Consider the following 24,797-nt stretch of genomic DNA (forward strand, 5'->3'; position numbering starts at 1 on the left):
TGGCTTAGTGATTTTTGGGGAAAGTATCTTGACCCGAGTGTATTCAACCAAAAGCATTACATGTTGTAAGATACACAAATTATACAATTCAAACAAGATTTTTTATGGGTAAGGTATCTAATCAACTTCTTCTTCTATAGAGAAGAAGTCAAAGGCCTTAATTTCTTGGGAAGGCACAAGTTGCCTACCACCCAGGTTGCCAAGGTAATAATCTAATAGGCTGTCTAGACCTAGCTCGCATTGAGATCTCAGTTTAAGTATCTTTTGGGTGTGAGAATGAATTGGAGCAAGGTGGTCCTAGAAGTATAAGGAAGGGTCTGTATACCTTTCCCAAAATTAGAGAGAGAGAGAGAGAGAGACATGTTTGAGTTCTCAAAGTGGTGTTGATCAATTGCATTGATAACGTCTCAAAAAAAAGTAGAGGGGATATCTTGTCCAAAGAAGTGGCAGTGAACTCTACAATCTTGCACCCTCTTCTCTCTCTCTCTCTCTCTCTCTCTCTCTCTCTCTCTCTCTCTCTCTCTCTCTCTCTCTCTCTCTCTCATTTGAACAATTGGTTCCCCTATCCCTGAGTTTGACTTGCATTGAACCCTAAGTATTCTCACAGAGTTTCAGTTGTATCTTATGACTAGTTTGAACCAACATTTTTGAAGTGGTCAATTAAGAAGATTATTGACAGTTACCCCTTGATTAAATTGATGAAATGAAAGGTGGAGGGTTGGAGTCATGCGAGATCTAGCAAGCACAGAGAGCGGGGCACTTGGCAAGTGGAAGTGGTAGACTTGATCATGTGTCTTATGGTGACCGATTTGATAGAAACTCCTTAGCTTGGATTATTGTGCTTGTGAACCATATCAAATATTTTTTACTCTTATCATTTCTACCTTGTTTTCCTTTGGACAATATGATGCAATACCTCTTATTGATCCGGTTGTGAAATTGATAGTTTGTTGTTTTGGATACATTTGATTTTCTAAATTTATATTTGTTTATTTTTTTGAAACTAAACATCTAAAAAAGAACAATATTTTGCAAAACTATCTACTCTAGATTTTTGATGATTGAGCTACACTAACTTCTGGATATGATCTTTTTGAAATAGGTTTATCTTTTTTCATCAAATAGGGGTGGATGAAATGTTGTCCTTACTCTTGATCTCTTTGCTAAACATTACAATCGAAATCTAATCTTTGAAATGATTTCTAGTTTCTATTTACTATATAAACTAGAAATGTTCTTTTAAAGCCTTTTAAATCTATTCATTCTTAGCTTTTTCTTATAATGGGCTATAAAAAGAACTTTTTTACTTATTGGACTCTTGTTTCTATTTCAAACCTGATGAAGAGTATAGTGTCTCTCCTAGTGGTGCCTTCATACGTGAACAACTTGACTTTCATGCTATGTAGCTTATAGGCTCCCTCAAAATATTCTTGCCAGTTTTGAATACCTACGCTTTGACATGCTAAACATAGGAAGTTTTGACTGGCCTTCTGAGAACTATTGTTCCAAAAACAATGATGAGCTGAGTTACTACAGTAAATTGAACCTTTTGATTAAATGCCTTGAAAAAAGGGATTTTTTTGCTATATTACACTACCTTTTGCTAGTCTGACTTGATCCTTTTGGCTACAAAATATGTTTAAAACCTCAAAAAAAAATCTTTGTAGGTTGTCTTTGCATTGAACTTGAATGGTAGGACCTTTTGCTTTGGAATTACCTGCAAATGAATAACAGGGCCCTATCTTCTTAGTGCTTTCTATACTCTAAACTCAGGTCCATAGACAATACTTGCCCACGGAGCACCATATAATGGTGAGTGTATTTGGATCTATGTGAGCTTACTAATAATCCTTCTTGAATGTTGGTGAATCTATAAGCATTTGATTTTTGTTTGATTGGTGAATCTCTAAGCATTTGATTGGTGAATACCTAGGCATTTGAATCTAAGGTGAGGGGGATAATGATATGGCACCAACCTAAACGTGCATCACTTGTGTAGCTCAAAATGTTGACCTTGTTTTTGCCTACATATCCTAGTTCACTCAGTTGAACGATCTAAGAGGAAAAGCAAGTATGCAAGCTCGTGCTTCCTATTTGAAGCTCCATCCCAAAATTGTGAAAGTGGAGTAATGTGATGCACGAAGGTCAAAAGACGCGCAGGCTTGCACCCTTCACGCATGCATCATGCAATTGCCACGGAAACCAACTCACCACTTTGCTTGACATTGAGTTAGAAGCCGTGTGCAACATTATTGGCGTATAACATCACTAGAATTGAGGTCTGCCATTCTACTAGCCCCTTACCTTATAAGCATACTAGGGCGCTAGGCGCCCCAGATTGTTGCAATTTAATCTAACTTTTTTTAAAAAAATTGGCGGACTTTCTCTTTCTCCAGATCTCTTCTACAAATTCTTTCTCAAGTTGCTCAAGGGCGCTATGCGCTCCAGGGTGTTCTTTTACCAACCCGCTCCAGAGTGTTCTTTTTTGCTAGCTTTTCTCCTTCTCCACTCCCTTCCATACTGGCTAGGTGCTAGGCGCCCCAGAGTGTTTTACTGGCGGGTTTTCTTCTACTCCTCCTGCTATTGAGAGGGATTTGAGTGAGGCTACATTGGCCTATAAGGAGAGATCGTCTTGGAAAGCAGGTTTGGATCTCGTCTACTTATGGTGTGAGAAACACACACCAATTATCTAACAACATTTGGTTCGTCGTGGCTCCAAGAGTTTACGGCGACTAAAAAACGTGACAAGTTTTAGAGAAAATGTGCATTCCTCTCATTGGCAAGGGAGGAGTGGTTCCCTTGGTGAATGAAGCCCATGGATTGAATGTTTTCTGAGTGTTGAGGAGGTATGTTTAGTGTCATACGTCAAGAACCCTCAGATGTTGGTCAAAGAGGAACAAATGGAGTGCGTTTCAGCGGGAGTAGAGTACGACTGTTGGGCCTATAAGGAGAGACGATCTTGGGAAGTGGTGTTGGTCCCCTCTACCCATGGCGTGAGTAGCATACACCAATGGCTTGGTTGCGTGTGGATGGCCGTGGCTATAAGATTCGACAGCGACAGTAAAACACAATGGATTTCAGAGAAAATGTGCATTCCTCCCAATGGCGAGTGAGGATTGGTTTCCTTGGCAAATGAAGCACGTGGATTGCATGTTTCCAGAGTGTTGATGAGGCATGTTTAGTGTCAGGGTGGCCAGATGCCTAGAACCTTCAGATGTTAGTCAAAGAGGAACAAATAGAGTGCGTTTCAGAAGGAGTTGAGTGTGACTGCATCGGCCTATAAGGACAACCTATTATGGAATTGATATTTTATTATTTGTTGTAGCTGACAGGTGGAAAAGATTGGGACCGAGATAGGCCTATGCGAATGAAAATATATTCATTGTACATTTTATTATTCAAGTGCTCTTTTATGACCTTTGGCCATTTATGACCGGCCGGCCAGTTTGTACTCAATTTGACCATTCAAGAAATCTATAAATGAAATACGTGCAAGAGGGAAATGGTCACTCTTGCACGGGGGGAGATTGTGTAAAGAATGAGGATGCAAGAGAGCTACACAAGACAAGCACAAAGCACACAGAGATGGAAAGCTTCTTCTTCTTCTTCACAGAAAAGAGAGTACAAAATGACTAAGTGCTAAAGCTGAAAAGTAGCACATATGTACATGCGGTCACTAAGTGTGAACTCGCTAGAAGCGTACTAGGCTGGCACTATAAGTGTAGTCCAGCTGTAGAATCACTGGCAGAGATCCTCCGTGTCGGTCACCTAACGCGCCAATGAGTAAATGCCGTAAGCGGCCAAGACCCGTAGTGGATGCCAGCTCAAGGTGTAGAGCTCGACATCTCAACACTCCCCCTCGAGCTCTGCATGTTGCAGAGTCCAAGCATAGTCCGGAAACGTCGAAGCTTCTCAGCTCCGAGGGCCTTGGTAAAGATATCCGCTATCTGCTCCTCTGTGCTGACGTAGACCAAGTCGATGTCGCCCGCCAACACTCGCTCTCGAACGTAGTGGTAATGGACCTCTATGTGTTTGGTCCTGGCATGGAACACTAGGTTCCTAGCCAATTGCATGCTGCTGAGGTTGTCACAATGGATGAAAATCTGCTGGTCCACCTGCACTCCCAAGTCCTCAAGTAATGTGCGTAGCCAAGCTACCTCGCACGCCGCAACTGCTGCACCTCTGTACTCGGCCTCTGTGCTCGATAAAGCAACCGTAGGCTGCTTTTTGCTGCTCCAAGTAACAGCAGCACTCCCAAAAGAGAACATGAAGCCACTCGTAGATCTCCTATCAACAATGCTACCTGCCCAATCTGCATCTGTATACCCATACAATGCTAATGGTGCATCTGCTGCATAGAACAATGCGTAGTCAAGAGTACCTTGCACATACCTAAGTGTGCGTCGTACTCCATCCAAATGTGGCTTCCTCGGAAGTTGCATGAACTGACTCTCCAAGCCTACTGTGTAGCTCAAGTCTGGCCTCGTGATAGTCAAGTAGATTAGACTACCCACAATCTTCCTGTACATGTTGACATCCTCAACAACATCACCCTTCTCTGCACTCAGCTTTGCATTCACATCCAAGGGAATAGAAATTGGCTTACAATCAGCCATACCATACTTTGACAACATGTCCAAAGCATACTGTCTCTGTGATAGCCATACACCCTCTGGAGTCCTGATCACTTCAATGCCAAGAAAGTAGCGCAACTCGCCTAAATCTTTCATTTCAAACTCCTGTTTGAGAAGACCCTTCACATGGTCAATCTCCATAGCATTGTCACCAACAATAATAAGGCCATCTACATATATGGTAATGACCACAATCCCCACATCACTCTCACGTACATAGAGTGAATGATCAGCATGAGCTCTCCTAAAACCAATACTGACAAGATACTTGGCAATCCTGTCATACCATGCTCTAGAGCCCTGCTTCAAACCATACAAAGCTTTGAGAAGTCTGCATACATAATCTGGGTAACCTGGATCGACATAACCAGGTGGCTGATCCATATACACTTCCTCTTGCAACTCACCATTCAAGAAGGCATTCTTTATATCCATTTGATGCATAATCCATCCTCTAGATGCAGCCACTGCTATGACAGCTCTCACAGTCGTCATATTTGCCACTGGAGCAAAGGTCTCCTCATAGTCTATGCCATACGTCTGTGCATAACCCTTTGCGACCAGCCTTGCCATGTGACGCTCAATGTTACCATCAGCCTTATGCTTGGTTTTAACACCCATTTACAGCCAATAGCTTTCTTGCCACTTGGCAATGGCACCAACTCCCATGTGTCGTTTGCTTCCAATGCAGCCATCTCTTCATTCATTGCATCATCCCAATGCACATTTCCAACTACATCCTCAAAACATGTGGGCTCCACATCCTGTATCACCTTAGCCATGTAGGCTTGGTGATGCACTAGATACCCATCATAAGTCAATTTCTGAACTGGATTTCTGACTCTATTAGATCTGCGCGGTCCTGGGTCACTCCTTTGCCCTCTAGCATCTTCTTGTACTTTCCTTACACCAGGTGTCCTGACAGCCGGAATTCCAAATTCCTCATCAAGACTTTGTTCAGAACCATCTGAATCCATGTCTACATGTGAAAAACCTGATGATGCATCAGCCATAAAGGGAGGTTCATCAACCTTTTTCTTTCCTTTTCGTGATACATTCCCTGTACCTGTTGGTGGAGTAACCTGCGTACGTAGTCTACCATTCCATGGTTTCTCAACAGAGCCACGAGAAGAGGACTCTTGTGGTCCACTCAAAACCTGTGACTGTGGCCTCACATTTTGTACAACCACATCATCTTTTACATCAGCCCCAATAGTGCCATGTGCATTACTGTACCAGCTGCTCATCTCAGCAAAGACTACATCTCTGCTCACTCGTAATTCTCGTGTAGTAGGATTGTAGCACCTGTACCCCTTTTGTTCAAGGGAATATCCCACAAGAATACATTTCTCTGCTTTAGGATCCAATTTCCTACGCAGCTCATCTGGTACATGCACGTAAGCTATGCAGCCAAACACTTTCAAGTGTGCCAAATCAGGCTTTGTACCTGTAAACTTTTCCTCAGGTGTTACATCATGCACCGCAGCTGTAGGTGTCCTGTTCATAATGTACACAGCTGTATTTACAGCTTCAGCCCAGAAATGATGAGGCATGTTCTTCTCATTCATCAATGCACGTGCAACCTCTGCAATGTGCCTGTTTTTCCTTTCTGCGACCCCATTCTGCTGTGGAGTATATCTGTATGTAAACTGCCTGTGTATACCATGCATTCGCAGAAAATCTGAAAAATCATTGGAGAAGTACTCTCCCCCTCCATCTGACCTCAATGTCTTGATTTGCATATCTGTCTCCTTCTCAATCATGACTTTGAAGTCATGAAAGTGACCAAACACTTCACTTTTGTTACGCATGAAGTAGACCCATACTTTCCTTGTATGGTCATCAATGAAAGAGACATAATACCTGCAACCATGTATACTTGCAGTATCGGTTGGACCCCAAACATCTGTGTGCACCACCTCAAGTGGCTTTTTACATACATTGCGCTCATGTGGAAATGAGCCCTTTGACTGTTTTCCAAACTGGCATGCTGCACACACTTTATGCATACCATCCACCTTGAATTTGGGAAAACCTTTTACAATCTGTTTTGATTGCATGCTGCGCAATCTCTGCTCATTGACATGGCCAATGCGTTTGTGCCAAATGTCAACATCAGCCACAACACCTGTGCCCTGTGCAAATAATGCAGCTTTTACCTCAGGCATGTCTACATTCAGCGTAAACATTCTGCCCACACATTTTCCATATGTGATCAGCTTACAGCCATTCTGGAAATCTTCTACATAACAGCCATTTGGATTGAAGCGAACCTGCAAACCCTGCTCAACCATTTGTCCAACAGAAACAAGATTCTTTGTAATGTTTGGGACATAAAGTACATCTGCTAAGTACTTTGATTTCCCACTCTTCGTATTTAGAGGCATGTCCCCTACATGAGCAATGGGGTGAGCTGTGTCATCTCCTGTCTGCACATAGCCTGACACATCTGGTTTGCGCATATCTCTAAACCACTCTCCACGAGACGTCATGTGATTAGAGGCACCTGAATCCACATACCAAACATCATCTTGGGTGGAATTCTCTGCAGTCATTGTATTCATTACATGTTGCATAACAAACATGCGCTTGTTTTTGCTGTCATCTGCATCTCTGCTAGTAGATGCATAGTTGCCCTGTTCTCTCTTTCTACTTGCTTTTCCCTTTGGACAGTCACATGACATGTGACCTCTTTCACCACAAGTCCAACATTCTCTACTATCTGGAGTATGTTGCTGCCTGCTTGATCCTGCACCACGACCTCTTTGACTCCCCCTGCCTTGAGACTGGTTTCCCCTGCCACCTGTATTGTTTTGATTTGATTGACCTTCCAGAAATTGGCCCCTGCAACCCCTTGGGCCTCGACCACGACCTCTACCTCTACCTCTGTTGGAGTTAGAATAGAAGGCCTGTTCAGAACTATTTCTGCCATGAGAAGAAGATGTGTCAAGGTTCTTCTCCTCAAGAATAAGCATAGAAATCAAATCTTGGAACACGGGGATGTCGTCTCTTGTATTCATGGAAGACCTAAAATGTACATACTCATCTCCTAGACCATCCAAGCATGCACGGACAATGTCATCGTCTTCCACTGAGACTTTAATAGATCCAAGAGCCTCAATGATACTCTTGATCTTCAAAGCATAATCATTGATGGAGAGGTTGTTCCTCTTAACCTGATTTAGCTCCGACTTTGGTTGAAGCTTCCTGGCCTTGGTGTTCACCTCGAACACTCTGCCTAAGTTTTTCCATGCAATGGCGGGGGTTTCAGCATCCTGTAGATAGCCCATCATGCCATCTGTGATGCTCATAGAAAGCCAATACATCACTTTGCTCTGGCCTTGTTTCCAGTCCCTCAAAGCTTTCCTTTGTTCTGCTGTAGCATTTGCCTCAGGAATCTCTGGTTCCTTTTCATTGTCTCCTTCTACATAGTCCCAATAACCTTTTCCTTTTAGGAAATTTGTTATTCTGAACTTCCATGCAGGGTAGTTATTTTTCTCAAGCTTCTCAGTAACAATCTGACTGAAACCGTCAGACATCTTGAAGCACCAAGACAAAATAGTTGCAATCTGCAAAAACCTGCAAATCTGCTAAACCTGCTATCGTGGTTCCTGTAACGCTTTCTACACTCAACGAGTGTCCACAATCAAGCGTACATACAACCACTGTACTTGTACAGTAAATCTCTGTATACTGCACTTTGGAGACCTGTTCAGAAACTTTGCATCTGGTCGTGGATTGCGAACGAAGGGATTGTGATGCTCTTGCTCTCTTAGCCTCTCTTGCCTGCACCAGGCTCTGATACCATGTAAAGAATGAGGATGCAAGAGAGCTACACAAGACAAGCACAAAGCACACAGAGATGGAAAGCTTCTTCTTCTTCTTCACAGAAAAGAGAGTACAAAATGACTAAGTGCTAAAGCTGAAAAGTAGCACATATGTACATGCGGTCACTAAGTGTGAACTCGCTAGAAGCGTACTAGGCTGGCACTATAAGTGTAGTCCAGCTGTAGAATCACTGGCAGAGATCCTCTGTGTCGTTCACCTAACGCGCCAGTCAGTAAATGCCGTAAGCGGCCAAGACCCGTAGTGGATGCCAGCTCAAGGTGTAGAGCTCGACATCTCAACAGATTGCACCCAGTGTCTATGTATTCTTCTCTCCTCTCTTCTCTTCTCTCTCGTCGTGCCAAGCGTAGCACTCCGCTCTAGGAGGTGCGCCTGCGTATGTTCTTTTCTTCTCTCTCGTGCGCTATCTCTCTCTGTTCGCATGCATCGTTGATCATGTGCTATGCCAGGTGTCAGGTATGTGGATTTGTTCATTTATGATTAGTAGCGTGTTGTTTTGGGTATTTTGCAGGGCAGCCACGCATCCGGCTGTAGCAGTGGTATCAGAGCGTAGGCTACGCTCCAAGACTGAAGATTTTTTACAAGTAGCAGCTAAGTGTTTTGTTTCCTTATGCTTGTAGATTTGGTTAATTGCTTCAATTTATAATAATTAGCGTCGATTGTATGAGATCGATAGTGATCATTAGAAATTGTAGAGAATCCTTTTGTTATTGTCATAATATAGTGCTTATATAACTACATTAATTAAACATATTAATAGAATAGATTAAATTTAATCTACGATGATACTCGAGGACGAGAAAGGAGCAGTAGCTAGTGAGATAGACTCCGGAAGGGGAAACGAGATGAAGAAGGGAGACGTGGCTTGCTTAATGCTTCATAGTCTTGGAATTCAATCCCGAGGAATAAGAGCAAACTGTCTAGATAAAGTCGTGCGAAACGACCCTTTCATTAGCTATGTTTTCAACTCTGTGATGAGCCACAGTATTGCTTTATTTTATTTTAATTTTTTTCTAATTAACACAAGAACACTAGCGGCTGCTCATCATTGTGAAAACCTGCTCATCACTATGAGCAAAGACAACATTTTTTGTGGGGTCTCCAATTTTCTACACACCATCGCCCTCACTTGCTTCAATAGATGCTTGGTGTCGACGTCTACATGTAGGTCGACAACAACAATCAGGCATGAGACAAACACCAGAATAAGAAGTTGATGAAAGCGTGAGTTGGAGTAAACAATAGATGGCAATAGAGAAAAGGAGTCGGCCGTGTGGAATTTCATCCACGAATTGACGTTTTTTACTCGCAGCTCTGTAAACATGGATAGCTACTACAACTGAACCAACCCTCTCATCTTTCAGCTCTCGTAGTCACCTTTTTAGAGTGCTCTTTCTCTCACTTTCACTTATCACCAGAAGCCTCCTACATGCATCTTTCCCTCCCACACATGCGCTCATTTCTCTCTCTCAATAGCTCCCTCGCATGGGCTGATTCTACCCACCAATCGGCTTTTGCAGGCGACCTGCATCACCACTTTTGGCGACTTGCCATTTCAAACCAAAACTTTAATCTGGCGCCTTAGAATAACTCGGCCATCCTGTCACTTACCAACGGCTACATGCCACCGCTACCACTCCTTCTGAGGCTCGCACTGAACCCCAGCTCTAGCCCTTTGCAGCGTAGTGGTTTTTTTTTTTAAGCAGCATGTCATGCAATATTTCTTACTCTCTCTCTCGTTCTCACGCTCTCTTGTTCCTGGCTAACCACCTAACCCTCATGCAGTGTCATCACAACACTAGTCCCTCCTACGCTCTCATTCTCTATCTCTACACCCGCCATGCAACCGTCATCATCTTGGCAGCTACTGCCGCATGCTGACTAACATGCAGCAGGAATCTCTCTCTCTCTCTCTCTCTCTCTCTCTCTCTCTCTCTCTCTCTCTCTCTCTCTCTCTCTCTCTCTCTCTCTCTCCACGCGTCGTCCCACTCTCCCTCCCTCTCTTGCATGGTTTGGTAGTTGGATAACCACCCACCACCCTCACTAGTATAGTCGTCAGCCAAACACCGCATGGAGTAGCCAACCCACCAACCAACCCTCTCTCTCTCTCTCTCTCTCTCTCTCTCTCTCTCTCTCTCTCTCTCTCTCTCTCTCTCTCTCTCTCTCTCTCTCTCTCTCTCTCTCTCATACAGTTTCCATTGAACTGACTCTCTCTCGCAACAGACAGCACTACTCTATGGAAAACGCGAGGAACTTTGAGCTACTGCGAGTAGCAATGCTTGTATGTCGAGCTAGTGTGAGAATCAGCGTGATCCAGCAAGCAACCATCAGCAATGGCAATTGCAGCACTATAAAGCCACAGAAGATGACGACATCGAAGAAGGATGAATTTGGAAAAACCCACAAGACGATGAGGATTTGTAAGCTGACGAAATTTCTCATGGTGGAGAAGATGCTGAAATTCGTGATGTCAAGGTAGACAATGATCGGAATATAAATTTATTTTTATTTTATTTTTTAAACGGCAAAATTCGTGACTACCGAGAGTGCTGATGATGGTGATGGTATACATTATTGTGTGAGAAAGCGCCTCGTAATGTCGAGGCCATCTAGCTCTTCGTGGCCGTGTCCAATGTGAGCCGGTGTTCCAATTAGCTCCATGCTTGAATTAAGGCCGCCACTGATGTCACTAATTCAATCAGTAGCAGCATCGAAGCACGAACAGAGCTAGACAATATTGAAGACGCTCTTCAAGGACTGATACAATGCTTTCTCCAACAACGCCCACTGTCTCAAGCACCGACGATGCTGATGATGATTTTAATATAATGCTTTTTGGCTTTTAGTTTTTTTCTTTTTCACTTTACTTCATTATAGTTTTGTATCCAACCATTGGATTAGATCCATAAGGATTGTATTAGTTTGGTCTCATGGCCTTAATTTGAAGACGGTTAATATACTCTTTCGTTTCATTTTCTCCCTCTTTCCCCCCTTATCAAATTGCGGGCTCTACCTTGGTATTCGTGACTCCTCACGAGAAGATGTGGCAGTAGATAACATACCATATCCACAACAAGACGGGAGTCAGGGTAAAATGAGAAGCCTGTATGCATAGATTTGCGGTCGGTTAAATCCTCATGGACGTCCACTTATTTGTATACAGGGCACATGGGTTACTTATGTTCAAGTAAATGTATGCAAAGCAATTGTATTTATGTTCAACTTATGTATGTGAAGACGTTGTACTTCAAAATGTAGTTACTCTCCCCATGTTGGTTCTACCCTAGCGTCTCTACGTATTTTCTCACCTCCTGAAGAATGTCCCGTCCCCATTTCAAAAAGCAGCGTTGTGACGCAACTCTGAAAATGTTGAACTCACATGGAGTTGCAGATTTCCGTTTGTACATGGTTAGGGTTTGTCAATATAATCAGATTCAATAGTAAGAAAAGATTTAGGCTGCAATTGTCACTTCTCACTCATGACACTCATGAGTGTTCTTGTATTTATTAATTTTTGACAAAAGAAAATAATTTTTTAAAAAAACTTAGAGGCCTTGGACGAGAATTCAAATTAAAAAATACATAAATAAATAAATTAGCAAGTATCTCATATAATTATATGGCAATTTTGACAGGACCTTGTTTGATCCTTTTAAGGTGTCATGTTACTTAAGAATAGTGATTTATTATGGCATGATTTTCTACAATCTAGTTTATATATATATATATGTAACATGAAATCTTATCAGCATTACATTTGCAGTTGATTAAAGTTTTATTTTTATGTGGTTCATAGCTCCACATTTCTTAACCCTTCAACATTTTTGGAAAAGAATGTGACCTATCCACTTTTATTTTGGTTTAATGCATGTGTACCATCAAGACTACGCACACTTCAACAGAACCAGTCAGCTAAGTCCTATCCTCACTCTTGTTTCTTTTTCAAGACCAAAGCATCTATATTGATTACATGCTTGATCAACACTTATTTACGTGCATTATCTTATGAGTTACTAAATCAACACTTTCTAACATTGTGGCCATTCATATATTAAATGGAATTTCCATTGAGATCATCTCACATTGAGCTATGCAGCTGCTCACATGTACCGAGATACATTGAGTTAATAAACAACACTTTGTAAGTATTGTGTTACTTAATCTTACTCCAATGTGTTACCAAACAGGTATTCAAATTTTTATTTTTTATTTTTCTCTTTTTATGTCTTCTCTAGTCCATCGGTCACAAGCACACAGATTCACCGATTTAGGCAGTGTGTCAATGCTCATCCTGGTGTAGATTTGTTGATTGAAACAAAACCAGTTGTACGTGCAGATCCGTCGATTTAGGTAGCACAACGACAAATTACAGTTTCACTATTTTTAACAAATTAAATGCAGATCCGCCGATTTAGGCAGCATTAGTGCAGATTTGCCGATTTAGGCAGCACATCGGGTGTAGATTCATCGATTTAGGCAACACCGATCACAAAATCATGCTACAGTGGCTGGCCACCACTGTAACTGGTATGATTTTGTTACCCGGGTACATAATGAAAGTGATTTGGATTTGGACTTATACTATGGAATTGGAATTTGATTGAGATTTGGTATCTGATGATTATTTTAAGGCAATGTTTATGTGATGAGACTTGACATTATGAGATTGATAATGAGTGTGACCTGACATATACTGCTTATTCTAGTGGTATGGGACACTAGAATAGGTAGTATGTGGATGACAACACGCATAAGCAATATTGTCTAATTTTATGAATTTTGTTACTAGTTGATACAGATTTCTAATCATTGTTTTTGACAAGTATTGTTTGTAGATTTCTTCGCAACTGAGGACAGTTTCTTTCCAACGGAGAGGTGTGTTATGGAATTGATATTTTATTATTTGTTGCAGCTGACAGGTGGAAAAGACTGGGACCGAGCTAGGCCTATGCAAATGAAAATATATACATTGTACATTTTATTATTCAAGTGCTCTTTTATGACCTTTGGCCATTTATGACCAGCCGGCCAGTTTGTACTCAATTTGACCATTGTATTCAAGAAATCTATAAATGAAAAACGTGCAAGAGGGAAATGGTCACTCTTGCACGGGGGGAGATTGCACCCAGTGTCTGTGTATTTTTCTCCCCTCTCTTCTCTTCTCTCTCGTCCTGCCAGGCGTAGCACTTCGCTCTAGGAGGTGCACCTGCGTATGTTCTTTTCTTATCTCTCGTGCGCTATCTCTCTCTGTTCGCGTGCATCGTTGATCATGTGCTATGCCAGGCGCCAGGTATGCGGATTCATTCATTTATGATTACTAGCGTGTTGTTTTGGGTATTTTGCAGGGAAGCCACGCATCCGGCTGTAGAACAACCGGTCTTGCAAGTGGGTTTGGATCCCATCTACCCATGTCATGAGCAAAATACACCAATGATCTAGCTGCGTTTAGGTCACCGTAGCTTCAAGAGTCGGTGCTGATGGAAAAATGCAACAAATTTCAAAGAAAATGCACATTCCTCTCAAAGGCAAGCGAGGAGTGGTTCCGATGACGAACGAAGTCCATGGAGTGCATGTTTCTAGAGTATTGAGGAGGTATGTTTAGTGTTAAGGTGGTCGGACGCTCGAAACCCTCAAATGTTGGTCAAAGAGGGACATATGCAATACGTTTCAGAGGGAGTTGAGTGAGGCCGCATCGGCCAATAAGGAGAGTCAGTCTTGGCAAGTGGGTACTTGTGGATCTATTTACTGAGACACTGAGTGTCTGTTTATGCTTTACGGAGTATTAATGAGATTTTTTGAGTTTTCACTCAGTTTTCAGGGGAAATTCTAATGGATTTTTCCCAGATCCTAGCCATAATTCATGAGTATCTGCACTTTTTCTCTTTGATGGTTTAGTGGTCGAGTTTGAATCCCGCTTTTGGCAGGTTTTGTCAGCCTTGTACACACTCTCACAAGAGTGAGAGTTGCATATGCTCATGTGGCTACATACAGGTAGTCACAGGTTTCACAGTTTCTACGGATTTTTTGACAGATCTTTGCAAGCCTACTTGGGAAGCGTTTTGAGCAGTGTTTGCTCACTGATTACACATATGGTTATGTGCTTTATGCTTGATTGAGTTGTTTGTCCCAGATTATATGCTTGCAGATAGAAGATTGTGGAGGTGACTTTATGCATATGTGAGCATCCATTTTGATGCAATTGATCATGGGTTTTGTGATTGCATAGTGGTTGAATGATCTCCCACTTTGTTGCCAATGTGGTATGGTTTATAGTAGAGATTGTACTTGAGGATTTTTGCTCAATTTTCTCCCACAATTTCTCGCCATAGTCTGGTTTCTTGGCATCCAGCTATAGCTGACATGTGTAATACTTCAAAATCGATAGTGATGACTCGTGAGAGACGACAGTCTTGTAGTGCCGATACTTGCACTGTTGGTATTGTGGTCACACATGGTACATTAGGTGTCGTTATTTCAGACATATGAGACATTAGCGGAGATGTATACGATATGCAGATGAAGTTTTGAAAAATGCTAGAGTGATGGCTTCATATGCCAGTCACGGTGATGTCACATTTGCCTTTAGCGTTCCTCCTGCTTACATGTCTTTGAGAGGTGACACTTCTCCTTGTTGGTTGCTAGATGAGGATGCCATTTTCCACGTCCCACCACATCATGAGTGGTTTAGCACGTTCTCTAGTGGGAGCTTTGGTTATCTACATTTGGCCGATGGTTCGGCGTTTGGCATTGCAAATGTAAGAGATGTTTTCTTGACATTGCCTAGTGGAGCGTCATATACGCTACAATATGTACGTTATGTTGCTAAGCTGAGACAAAGTTTGATTTCAGTGAGATGGTTAGCAAATTTTGGGTGTTAGACACTGCTTAGAGAGCAGTCTTTCCAGATAGATTGTGAATCCTTAGTGATTGCCAGGGGAGCCACAGTGGCTTGGTATATCCTATGCATGTATATGAGGTTTGAGACAGCATGGTCTCTGTTTTGTTGCTGGCATGCTTTGAGCAAGAGACGATACATGTCTCCTTTGTAGGTGAGCTCCACCATGCTCACGAGACGGAGCATTTAGCTGTGCAAGACGTGCTAGTAGACTCTATAGAGATAGATGTAGAGCGACAATGCTCTAGTGAGACACAAAAATGTTGTCAAAGTCTGTGCAAACAGAGGTAGAGTGGGTCTACTCCCTAGAGACAAATGCAGAGATGATGGACATGTATGATACAGTACATGCAGATAGCACAAGGGAGGCTAGCACAACTAGTTTTGTGCAGATTTTGTCAGCATTTGGGCATCTCATGTATAACGTACTAGTGTCGATGCCCGATCTAGCAGTCGCAATGGGAGCTAGTAGGACCTACTTATCGGCACATTCGTCTTTAAGTGGGAGATTGTTGGGGTAAAGGCCTCTGTGCCTTGCTTGGCCGCTTAGGCTATGGGCGCCCCTCCACTGACCACCTTATTTCTTTGTACATATACAAAGAATAAGATACAACTCATCTTGAGTATTGCTCCACCCACACACCTTGCACTCCTTCTCCTTCTTCCCTTTCCCACACACACCGCACCGCACACGCATTTAACACTACATGACACTCTTCACAACACACACCAATGATCTAGCTATTTTTGGGTCATTATGGCTTCAAGAGTTGACAAAACAATGTAGTGGATTTCAGAAAAAATGCAGATTCCTCTCATTGGCAAGCGAGGAGTGGTTCCCTTGGCGAACGAAGCCCGTGGATTGCATGTTTTCAGTGTGTTGAGGAGGTATGTTTAGTGTCAAGTTGGTCAGACGCCCGGAACCCTCAGATGTTGGGCAGAAAGAGCTCTTTTGAAGAAGCCATAGAAAAAAGCTCGCTCCATGGACAAGGAGCTTAGGCAAAATGTTTGCTAAGCGAGCTATTTTTGTGAAGCCATAGAAAGAAGCTCACTCCATGGACAAAAAGCTCACTCAAAAAGCTTGCCTCATATTCTTATCCCCCCCCCCCCTCTCTCTCTCTCCAATTAGAAGTTGCTACCATGTTGACTCTCTCTTTCTCTATCTCTCTCTCCCCCAATTGAAGGTTGCTACCATGCCGACTCTCTCTATCTATCTCTCTTTGAAAAAATGCATCTCTCGAGTAGTCTTATGTTTACAGGTGTTTACAAGTATGTTGGGAAATGTTTACAAGTATGGATGCACCAAGAAAAATCTGGTACACATACCAGCACGGGAGAGAGATATATATTCAAAGCCTTATATGGGTATGCTCATAACATCACCCGCATAAATATCTTCATCATCATATCCATTTGCAATTTTTGAATCATGCTTTGAAACTGTGAAACCCTCATAATAGTGCACAATGGAGTAGAGATGTCCCCTCTCTCAATCTAGTCCCTAGGTGGTATACTTGGGTTTGTAGAGAAGTGACTTCACCATCTTGTAGACGCCCGTGCAATGCCATAGAGAACAGCGACGCCTGCCGTCTTTGCCACACACTCCTTTATTATTCACGAATCTCATTCCCACTTGGCTTAGTAGACTACATGCTCTCTCTCTCTCTCTCTCTCTCTCTCTCTCTCTCTCTCTCTCTCTCTCTCTCTCTCTCTCTCTCTCTCTCTCTCTCTCTCTCTCTCTCTCTCTCTCTCTCTCTCTCTCTCTCTCTCTGGCACGCGCTTTTGCCCTATAGATGCTCTCATTTTCCCCTTGCCTTTCGAAATTTTTGGAAAACGGCAATTACGGCACGATATTACGCTGCGACACATTTTTCACGATACACACTCGAGAGTTTGGAGCTCTCTCTTTCTTTGACATCTACAAGCTCAAAAATCTCTCTCTCTCTCTCTCTCTCTCTCTCTCTCTCTCTCTCTCTCTCTCTCTTTCTCAGAGTTTTCTTTTAGTGTTTGAGAGTGAGCTGCAACCATTTCTCAACTCATCCATTGTACTAGCCAACTCAACTGCACTTTCTCTCTCTCTCTTTTGTTTGAATAGAAAGGCAACGCCAAATATCTTCAAAATTACCTTACAGATGTTGATGGGTCGCAATATACAAGTGTAGACATCAAGCCAAGCTGGACACCTCAGCAACCGACGTGGCAGCGGCAGTCGGCGGGCCGAGAACCCAGGCTGTTGCAGCATCTGGCAAAATTGCTGAGCCTCTCGCTGATCTGGTTGGCGGAAACGACTCCTCCGACGTTCCTGCAGCAATCTCTCTCTCTCTCTCTCTCTCTCTCTCTCTCTCTCTCTCTCTCTCTCTCTCTCTCTCTCTCACACACACACACACACACACACACACACACACACACACACACACACTCAACCAAAAACTATAAAAAAACATGTTACAGTCCGTGCTTCCAACAGTTTTTTTTTTAGTTTTTGGTTGAGAGAGAGTCTAGAGACAACTTAGTTGCACTAGCTACGTCCCGCCATTTCTCAGAGGTACATCCCGTCAAGCGCTAATAACAGGGGTTGCTAGAAGAGCTCTAATGGAGTCACACCATTAGAGACACACAACCAGCAAATGCAGTGGAGATTGCTTATTGGTGCCTAGATTCTCAATTAGGTTTCTTTAGCGTGTTTCCTAAAGCGCTGGAAAACTCTGGCTAAGAGCGCCCACTTGCTGTGTCAATTCACTCTATACGAAAGCAAGGGCTTGGCGTCAATGGCGTGACTGCATTACAAAGGTCTTGTAGAGCATTCAGCCCCCCATGTGCAAGGTGGGATGAGTCTTTCAACTCATCCAGCTGCACTAGCGACAACTCGGCCACTCCCTCTCTCTCCGACGCGAACTGTTTCCAACAGTTTTTTTTTTAGTTTTTGGTTTTGACTGAGAGAGAGAGAGAGAGAGAGAGAGAGAGAGAGAGAGAGAGAGAGAGAGAGAGAGAGAGAGAGAGAGAGAGAGAGAGAGAGAGAGAGAGAGAGAGAGAGAGAGAGAGAGAGAGAGAGATAGATAGATAGATAGATAGATTTTATTATCGTCCTTGGAGGTCAAATATGACCTATGGGACCAAAGTTACATGTGATGTAGTATGTGTATGGCTGATGAGTGACTCTCGATGCTCCAAAATTGTAGTGATGAGAGTCGCAATGGAGAGCCCACACTTTGGCTGGGAGAGGAAAGTGTGTAGGTCTAAATTATGGCTGAAAATGTGAGAGAAGCAAGTTCGGATGTGATCAAAAGCTGAGCACTCTAGTAGTGTGTGGTAATCAGACTCTCGAACTTACAGTGAGCATAATGTGCACAATCGATTTGACTCTTCTCCATTGCCCCAACGCCCTATCTCGCATCGAAGTAAATGGGAGCTAAGCCGAATTGCTGCGATAGTGCGTATCGCGGACAAGGGAATAGGCTCAAGCATGTAAGTGTGAGTACGGTTTCCTCTCTCAGAGAAGAACATGGTTTTGTAGTTGGGGGCAATATAGGTGGTGTAATGTATGAAGCGTGACCCACCGGATTTCTCCCAAGCCGTAATACATTGGCGTTGTAGAAAAGCTTCATTCACTTGAGAGTCAATTGAAGCATGATGTAGCAAGTGTAATGCATCCCATCTCCCAAACCACTTCTTTATGTCTTGCATCCATCCCGTGCTCAAGATCTTGCTTTTATGCGTCTTTTGAACTTTTTTGCTTGCTTCCCATGCAATTGTAGGAAGTCGATGTGAGGGGTTTTGACGCATCTTTATCATGTACTCCACAACCCTTTCCATGCCCATAACCTCAATTGGAAGAGATCCCGACTCAAGAAGTAGGAGCATATATGGTGTTTGTGTCTTAACTTGGAGAAAGTTTGTAAGAAAACGCTTTTGGACATTCTCAAACTCTTTCCAAGTAGACTTTGAGATGCTCCCGCCCCACACTTCAACTCCATAAAGAAGAACCGGTGTCACCAATGCATCAAAAAGATACTTCTTGATATTATGCATTACACATGTTCTCAAATGCATAATATGCTCTCTTTCCCGCTTCCAAACGTTGCATAGCACATTCATGCCACTTGTGATTGGATGGAACCTCAAGGCCAAGGTACTTAAAGCTCTCAACAACTTCAAGTGTCTCGTTGTTGTACACAATGCATGGCTTCTCCTTATGGTTGGTTTTCACAAGCATAACCTTTGTTTTGGATTCATTTACAATCAACCCACTATGCAAGCAAAAGTTCTCAAGGACAACCATAAGCTTTTGTGCATCTTCTAAAGTGTGTGCTAGAAGCACTACATCATCCGCATACAACAAAAGCATGATTACCGCATTGCAAATAGTGACCTCTTCAATGCCTTCTTCTTGCATAAAGTCAAGTACCATTTGTTCCAATTGATCGATGCATAAACCAAAGAGAGTTGGTGACAATGGACATCCTTGTTTAACCCCAATAGTGCTTACAAAAATTTCTGAAATTTCTCTTCCCACGCGCAATTGACAAATCACCTTCTCATAGATTCGAGAAACCGCAAGCATAAACTCACTTGGCACTTGGAGTTCTTCCATCCTTCTCCACAAATTGTTACGTGGAATCATATCAAAGGCTTTCTTAAAGTCCACAAAACAACAATACAATCGCTTGACTTTCAACCGACTTTCCTCCATGAGAACACGAAGAGTTACAAGATGATCAATGGTGTTATGGCATCGAGGAAAACCCGCTTGTCCCTTTGCACGCTTGTCATTCTCTTCAGCCCAATCACTCAATTTCATCTCCATTATGCACCCAAACAACTTTGCCATAAGAGACCCAATCATTATAGTCTGGTAGTTGCTTACATTCTTTACATCCCCTCCTTTATGCAAAGGCTTAACCCAATTAGTACTCCAATCATAAGGCATACCATGTTGAAGTGCAAGGTTGAACATATCACACATCCACTCATGGGTAAAATCTCCCGTCCATTTGATCATCTCCGGCTTGATACCTTGAAGATCTCCCGCTTTGCGAGTGGCCAACTTTTCAAGCCCACCGCATACATCCTCAATAGTAAAAAAAGACGGCATACATGGGAGTGAACCATAAAATGGCATTTTTTCAGTATTTGCTTGCTCATATAATTGCCTACAATGTGTGTACATATCCACTAGACTCAAGTTACCAAAATTCTCAACCCGCTTGCCTCTCAAGTTTCTCCAAAATCTTCCACATGCATGTGCCTTTTCTTGGACTTGAAATTCTTGTTGCTTTACTTCCCATCTTCTTCTCTTCTTTTGAATCAATGCCTTGTATGTATGCAAATGACTTTGATAGTTGTCTTTGTCCATAGTTGCATCAAGCTTTATCAAGGACTTTCGAGCATCTTGATATTCTTTATCAAACCACCTTTTGCGTGATCTATCTTTGTTGATACCATGGAGATGCTTTATGGCAAAGCATTCTTCCGCACAAGAACAAATAGCTTTCTTGAAAGCTTCCCATTTAGTTTCCAATGGTGCATCACATTGAAGCTTTGTCATCCATAATTTTTGCTCAACCATTTCAATGTACATTGGTGCCCGTTTGAAATCCATACATAGTGGTAACTTCTCTTTCCTTTGGCTGAGATTATCATGCTTAGTTGCTTCTCCACATGAAAGGTCAATACATAAGGTGCGATGGTCGGATTCTGGGGTCCATTGACAAAACATAAAACTCTTTATGCGATACATGATGGCTTCAGAGAGTAGCATATAGTCAATCACACTATCCCCATTATGTCTCCTACATGTAAATCCATTGGTTCCACTCCACAAAGATACACCATTGGCAATGAGCATACCCGTGCTATTACACATGTGTAAAAGTAACTTTCCATAGTGATCCGGCTCTTTCTCATCCATTGAAGTACGATCATACAAGTGAACTTCCTCCAACTTCCTTGAAATGTATGGCATATCAAATTGTTGAGTATCATGTTGCAATGTTTTTGTGCGAGCATTCATATCCCCAAATACAATAACATCACCTTCACCTTTGAAATAAGCAATGTCCTCTTCCAAATCAGAAAATGGTTGATCTCTATCCATGCAAGCATAAAAGGGAGAATCATGATGAGGAATGTAGCAACCGGCTACAAAAATGGGTGCTCTTTTTGGTGTCATAATTTTCAGCCATACATAACGTTTGTACTTGTCATCTTTCACAATTGATACAAAATCTTCCAATCCTTTCTTAACCATGCATGCCAACCCTCCTTGTCCTCTTCGTTGCTTGAGATTCTTTGACCACATCAATGAATGTACATTGTAATCCTCCAAGCCGTTAATCCTTTGTGTATCATGCTCCCAAGTTTCAACAAGAAGTACAACATCGGCTTTGCTTGTTAGTTCATCAATGCCAACCCCCGCATTCCATGGGTATCCATTACAATTCCAAAAGCATATTTTCAATTGTAACTCGGTCTCATAGGTCACGCATCCCAAGTTTCAACAAGAAGTACAACATCGGCTTTGCTTGTTAGTTCATCAATGCCAACCCCCGCATTCCACGGGTATCCATTACAATTCCAAAAGCATATTTTCAATTGTAACTCGGTCTCATAGGTCACGCATCCCTATTTGCTTGAAAGACTTGCCTCCTCCTTGGGCACATTTTCTTCATGAGAGATCTCCTTGTTTTTATTATTATTTTCCTCATATGCCTTGCGACGCATATTTTGTTGCTTAATAGTGCGATCTTCACATACAAAACATTTTGTATCCCTCAAATAGATCCAACTATTATCAAGGATAATCTTTCGCTTGGTCTCATCCGGCATGGTGCATACAATTGGTCATTCTCCCGAGCGAGGAGCTCCTTGCTTCCCCACTATATGTGCTCCATAGACCATAACTCCGGACATGCCAAAGTGGGTTTTGAAGAAATCTTCAATAACAATGGCAAGAGAAGGAGGTGTCTCTAACTTCTCTTCGGGAATTCCACGAATAACAATGTTCTTGGAACGTCGCTCCCGTTCCTTCAACTCCTCCACATCCACATTCTCAACATTCTTTGTTTGAACCATAGCTTGCATGAGTGAGGAATTAGAAACCACATTGCTACCACATACATCGGCCCAAGACTTGTTTGTGCATACATTTTTCATGTCGCATACATCCCGGCTCATAGTGTCAAATTTCTCCTCTTTCAATACATGGTCATGCTCTACTTTGCTCATCCGCTCCTTCAAAGCATTCAAGTCCACAAGAGAGCATTTACATTCCTTGACTTCCTCTTCAAGTTGCATCAAACATGTTGTTTGCATCTCAAGTGTCCTCTTGAGATTCTCATTCTCAACCACAAGTACCCTTAGTGTGCCATTCTCCATTGCAAGTGCTCGTAAGTCTTCGCCTTGTTTGTTTACGGTCTCTTGCAATGATACCAAGTACGCCATGATCATGGTTTCCAATGTCGTTGGTTGGGTGGTTGTGTTGCTATCTCCACACTTAGGAGATTTTGGATCATTTTCCACAATGGTTGTGGACCTTGTTGAAGAAGAAGAATCCTTGCGAGTGCCGGAAGACATTGTATGTAAAATAGGAGATGAGAATCAATTTTGTTGAACCTATTCACTTCGGAAATGCTGCTACAGAAACGCCTTCCATAACTATGAAAATTTCTGTCTTTACATCAATGCGTAAAGGACTTCGTGCTCTTCGATTGAAGCTATAGATCACCCAAATCGGAGTTCGGATGAAGAAGTTATGATCAAAAGAGTGGACTGTTGTCTACTAGGTCAAAAAACGACTGCGTTTTTTGAGAGAGAGAGAGAGAGAGAGAGAGAGAGAGAGAGAGAGAGAGAGAGAGAGAGAGAGAGAGAGAGAGAGAGAGAGTCCGTGTCGGCACAGACTGTTTCCAGCATTTTTTTTTTAGTTTTGGTTTTGAGAGAGAGAGAGAGAGAGAGAGAGAGAGAGATTTCTCTCTCTCATTCCTTCACATCTGTTGCGGAATACTCGTCGACGACAGCCATAAGTCAAAGACCTGCAAGGTGCTACTGACAGATTAAAAACAAGCCATATCCAAAATCTTGATATTGTAGGGGTGTACCCGACCCAAAAATTCGTATATATGATGTTGGCATGAAGAAAAATGGTGTTGATGAGTTTCCCATGAGTGAAGGCCAGGAGGTAGCTCATATTGCTTGCAACAAATACATTACAAAATTTGCTGGAAAGGATGCTTTTCATCTACGAGTGCGCGTGCACCCTTTCTATGTTCTTCATATCAACAAGATGCTTTCATGTGCTAGAGCTGATAGGCTCCAGACGGGAATGAGGGGTGCTTTTGGAAAGCCCCAGGGCTATTGACATTGGGCAGGTCCTATTGTCTGTCCGCTACAAGGACAATAATGGTATACATGCCAAGGAGGCCCTACGTCGTGCTAAGCTCAAATTTGCTGGAAGGCAGAAGATTATTGTGAGCCGAAAATGGGGATTCACCAAATTTTCTCGAACTGACTACAGTGAACATAATTGTTAATGATGGTGTCAATGCCAAGCTTCTTGGATGTTGTGGATTGCTTTCTACAAGGAAGCCAGGAAGAGCATTTCTGCCAGCGTCTGTACTCTGGGAATGACAATATAAGCCTGAATGCAGATGCAAAATGAAATTTTGATTTAAAGACATTAGTATGATGTAGACGATATTAAGTTTGGGAGAGTTTTATGGTTTGTTTTTAAAAAAGAGAGAAAGAGAGAGAGAGAGAGAGAGAGAGAGAGAGAGATTTCTCAACTCAACTGCAGATACCATATGCATGCGACGCACTAGAGAGAGAGAGAGAGAGAGAGAGAGAATGTTAGGACGCGGCATCAGTGTTCAAGGAAAATCAATTTCACAAACGTATAAATTTTCACTCTATGATATATTCGAATAGAACATTTTCCCAGATAACATACATTTTTTCAATTTAACTATTTTCATGAATTTTCCATGCGGATTTTCTCCTTCTCCTCCCTCTCTTGAACTAACTATTTTAAATTTTCAAGATCCACTGCTCACCCAAAAACTGAAAAATAAACCTATTAGAAACAGTCCGTGCCGACACGGACTGTTTTGATGCGGCATGGTCTATTTCCAGTATGTTTCTTTTTTTAGTTTTTGCTAGAGAGAGAGAGAGAGAGAGAGAGAGAGAGAGAGAGAGAGAGAGAGAGTGAGTGAGAGTGAGTGTAAGAGAGTGTCGGCATCAATGTTCGCGGAAAATCAATTCCACAAACGTACAAAAGTCAATTTATGTAGATTCAAATAAGAAAAATTTTCAAATAGCATATATTTTTCATAATTTAACTCTTATTTCATGAAATATCCAAAGATATTTTCTCCTTCTCCCCCTCCCTTTAACTTGCTATTTTCATTTTTCAACATCCACTGCTTATCCAA

At 42.3% G+C, this 24,797-nt stretch overlaps 1 pseudogene; it reads left to right on the forward strand.

Annotated features, from left to right (window-relative positions):
* The first annotated feature begins 15,468 nt into the window (after window positions 1-15,468).
* Window positions 15,469-23,997, forward strand: LOC147462300 (large ribosomal subunit protein uL16 pseudogene; annotated as a pseudogene).
* Window positions 23,998-24,797: the final 800 nt, after the last annotated feature.

This window comes from Adiantum capillus-veneris, chromosome 2, assembly GCF_014529385.1.
Source record: "Adiantum capillus-veneris isolate H3 chromosome 2, ASM1452938v2, whole genome shotgun sequence".
NCBI lineage: Eukaryota > Viridiplantae > Streptophyta > Polypodiopsida > Polypodiales > Pteridaceae > Adiantum > Adiantum capillus-veneris.